This window comes from Citrus sinensis, chromosome 4 (genome assembly GCF_022201045.2).
Source record: "Citrus sinensis cultivar Valencia sweet orange chromosome 4, DVS_A1.0, whole genome shotgun sequence".
Lineage (NCBI taxonomy): Eukaryota > Viridiplantae > Streptophyta > Magnoliopsida > Sapindales > Rutaceae > Citrus > Citrus sinensis.
Window position 1 is genome coordinate 6,448,785 of NC_068559.1, and position 4,150 is coordinate 6,452,934.

At 34.2% G+C, this 4,150-nt stretch overlaps 1 long non-coding RNA gene across 4 annotated transcripts; it reads right to left on the reverse strand.

The window, feature by feature from the left end:
* Window positions 1–508: 508 nt before the first annotated feature.
* LOC112498968 (uncharacterized) lies at window positions 509–3,219 on the reverse strand. 4 transcript variants are annotated; one of them, XR_003066380.2, is made up of 5 exons: window positions 3,040–3,219; window positions 2,503–2,602; window positions 1,431–2,401; window positions 1,200–1,269; window positions 509–934 (listed from the first exon to the last, which is right to left on the reverse strand). It is a non-coding gene; the product is annotated as an uncharacterized LOC112498968 (long non-coding RNA). The 4 variants fall into 4 exon arrangements; XR_003066379.2 differs by having other exon boundaries at window positions 1,200–2,401; window positions 2,503–2,598; XR_008054228.1 differs by having other exon boundaries at window positions 1,200–2,401.
* Window positions 3,220–4,150: the final 931 nt, after the last annotated feature.

The window sequence follows — 4,150 nt, forward strand, 5'->3', positions numbered from 1 at the left end:
TTGTCGACAATGCGGCTTATGCGAATTTCTTGTTTCAGAATTTTAAGGTTTCATCAACAGACATGGAGAGTGCAGCAGTAGTAATGGTAAGGATAATGGATAGATAAAGGTTTTGAAGGGCATGGGGGCATTTTCAAACACGTGCAAAAATTAACCTCTCGTATCACCTCAAGAAATCTTACATTATGCCTTACTACAAAATAAGTACTTCTGGCTTTTACCAGACAAGCTTGTTAAATGGCTTCCCGATGATCGTCATCCATAGGCTATCAGACTTGGCCGGGGGACAACCAGGAGAGAATGCAATGAACACATATCGGTCATTCAGTTTGTAAAATTGCAAAAGCTTTATTAAGCTCTTAGCATGTTGTTATTGAAACTGATCATTTGAAAGTGTCCATCGGAAAATTGAGCATTAGATATGAATCAAAATTTACGCTGTCGTATCAAAAGTTTCACAACCATTGTTGTTACTCTTGATTGTCCAAATTCCATTATTCTTGTAAACTTCAACTTTTTGAAATGTTTATTCTCTCTGTTGTTACAAAAGATCAGAACATTTTAAGAGATCATAGGTAGAAGGCTCCAAAATTTGTGCTTGATGCAGCTCCTTGCTGCTCAAAGGCAATTCCAATGTAGAAAATTAGATAATTCCTTGAGGGGTGGGTTAGAATTAGATGATCATAATCAATAAAAAAAAAAAAAAAAAACATGCCATTTCTTTGACATAACTACAAACTGGTTTTGTCTAATATCTTCTCGTTGCCACTTCTATAATGCAATCTAATATCTGAATCAACTTGTATGTCCCGGTGGAAGGGCTCTCGCTCAACGGATCAAAGGTACGCCGGGGATAACAGGCTGATGACTCCCAACAGAACTTGATCATAACCAGTAGAAGGGTGCTTTCAACGGCAAAAGGCAGAACCTGAACCTACACAGGCTAGGATTATTCATTTTCAGTTCCTTCATTTCTTGAAACAAATAAACTGATCCGAAACATAAAAAATAAAGACCCGAGTAGAGTAAAAGCACAACTTCATTTTAGTCAACTATAAGAGTCGAGTATCCTTCAAAAGCACTTTCAGAACCCTACTTGCAGTGAAGAACTTTTTAAAAATGTCTATCATCATTAAATAACAAATCTGGCTTCAAAAGCCAGAAGTATGATGTGTGCTACAAGAAAGTATTCATCAAACCTTTCTATGTCACCCTGGTCACCAGATTAAACCATATGCTCAATTATGAACCAAGCTGTTCAATTGCCACCTGAAATAAAAATAGAAAACCATCAAGATACATTGGGAAGAAACGTTTATACGTACGAGATAGAAAAGAAAAAGGAAAAATCAGATCATTTAAAAACCCCCAATGTGGTTTTCCTGTCAGTTTATTGGATTGAAAAATACCCAAAGAAATTAAAAACTTACTTCATGTTTCTTGATCCAATCCAGTTCTGCATGCTAATAAAAGCAATTGAAAACCCTATGAAGCAAAATCATTAACAAGTATACCCGGATGAAAAAGGCGGTTTTATCGAACATTATGCACTAAAATTAGTAAGAATAAGTAAGTGAAAGGGATGAACCATAGACAATCTGCTAAAGCAAATAACTTCTTACATAGAGATTCTAAAGGGCAATAAATCATGTGAGGAAGTTACTTATCAATTCCAGCCTTAATAGATATGCAAAAATTTGTTTCACAACCTTGGCTTCTATAAGGTGATTCGGAGTAAAATCTTTGATTGTAAGAAGTAAACAGACTGTAATATGTGTAATCAAGTCAAACTTAATTGTTTCTTTGAGTATGAACATCATATCTTGACATTACTCAATATCTAGCCCAGTATAACTAAAGAATAGAACCATCATTGAGAATGACAGAATACCAGAGATTTATTCTTATTCAGCTGGATTTACTAAAAAATCTAAAGTTTCCTTCTTCCTTTCTTATTGGGTGACGTGTGAATGATTGTTGGAAGTGCCATAACTGCCCTATAAGGTAAAAGACTGAAGCACTATAACAAGATTTGTCTAGCCATCTTAAAGACAGTAAGGATTTCAAACCTGACATTCCCAGAAGTTGTGCATTAAATCTATATGCCCTAAAAATGTAAGATATATAGATCAAACTCGAAGGATATGGAAAGATAAATTATGCCTTATGCTTTCACCCGAATAACAAGTACTTACTGTAGAAGCCTTGATGGTGACACTTAGTAAATGAACTAATTTAAATGTTGGTAAGGCAAGCTTCTAATACGAAAATTAAACATAGTATAACATTGAGACAGAAATGGTTATGAAGAGGTTGCCTTGGTCAAAATCAAACACGGTTATCACCCTTAAAACTTTAAACCCTTCCACCTTGCATCTTCAAACGTACTGCTGCAAGTTCCCTATCAAATAACGTCAATGCCATCACATGTTAATTTCCCTGAAGGAATTTTGCATTGCATCGACATAGAAATAAAGAGTAAGGGTTTAGATTTGTCATTACATAGTGCCCTCCAGATGTAATGGTATGCCCAACGAGGAGAAGGTGCTTGACCTACCGCTGGAAGCTTCAATTGGGTCCATTCAGGTGTTTCGTTCTCTTTCTTCCACAACAAAGGCAAAATATAAACACAATTTAGAACATAATTAAAGAATTTTAGATAATTTAGTACATAAAGAACTTCAGATAACATGAGCCATTAATCATCAACTATATATTTCCACTGTGATTTTTCTTATTCAAACTCACCCAACATAAATTAATCTTTTTGCATACATCCTGTAACTTGACCACTAAGAAAATTTATTAATCTTTTTTCATAATTCATTTATAAAGGCGTGAAATGATCATACTACCCTAAAATAAAAGGACATTGACATTGAATCAATAATGAGTTATTAAAAAAAAAGAAGAATATTCTCATAAATAATTCCAGATTTAATTTGAACACAAAGGCAACCAATGATACAAAAACTAAACCAGCACCAATCATCATGCCAATTACGCAAAGCTAATTCAGTGAATAAGCAAGCAATATACCATAAACGTTTTTGCACTACTCAGCAAAGCCCAGCCTTCCAAGTCAAAATCAGAACAGAAACACTGGGGCATGCAATCAGTTCCATCAACTGTTTACATGAGCTAACTTAATGGTCAAACATTTTTCCACCAAAATATCTAAATCAGATCATGAATAATCAGCACTGTCACTATGGGCAAAAAGCAACGCAATAAAACCATGATCAGTAAAAACAAAAATAGGTACGAACACTGAAGTGGCTTAACCATGTGCTAAATACTTAAGCATTCCAAAAGTAAATTGTAAGTTTAGACAGTCAAATTCAGGCTGTACTCTAAACAGTAAATACAGATCAATAGAGACCCCATGTTGGAGAATTTTGAAAAAGAAAAATCAAACACTCAAAATGAACGCTCTTTATTTCTTCAAGAACACTCCTCAAATACTACAACTCTTATTTTTTTATTATTTTCAACTTAGAGATTTTGTTACTTCTCTCGATACTTAAACTGAATACATGAGGAGGTATCTCTATATATATTACAAATCAATCACAACCATTTATTTATTCAACTATTAAATAAATCTTAACTATTCATCAAAATCTACCACTCATCTATTTCACCAACCACACTAACCTTACCTGCCATAAGAAGCTTCTAAAAATTGGGCTTGGATTTTTTCAAGTTAGATCCAATTTATGATCCAACACCCCTTAAACTTGGTCCTGTCACTCCAATCAAATTTTTAAATTTTACAAACTCTTCTTGATTGAGTGGCTTTGTGTAAATATCAGTTGTTTGATCTTGTAATTTCACATACTTGAATTGCACTTCTTTTCTTGTTATAGACTCCCTTATGAAACAATAAAAGAAGTGCAAGTCAAGTATATGAAATCAGAAAATCAAGCAGCTGATATTTTCACCGAGGCGCTCAAGTAAGAAGACTTTGTAAAATTAAAAACTTTGCTTGCACTCACATGATTAAGTTTAAGGGGGTGTTGGATCATAAACTTGATCTAACTTCAAGAAATCCAAAACCAATTCATAGAAGCTTCTTGTGGTAGGCAAGGTTGGTGTGGTTGGTGACGTAGGTGAGTGGCAGATTTTGATAAATGGTTATGATTTGTGT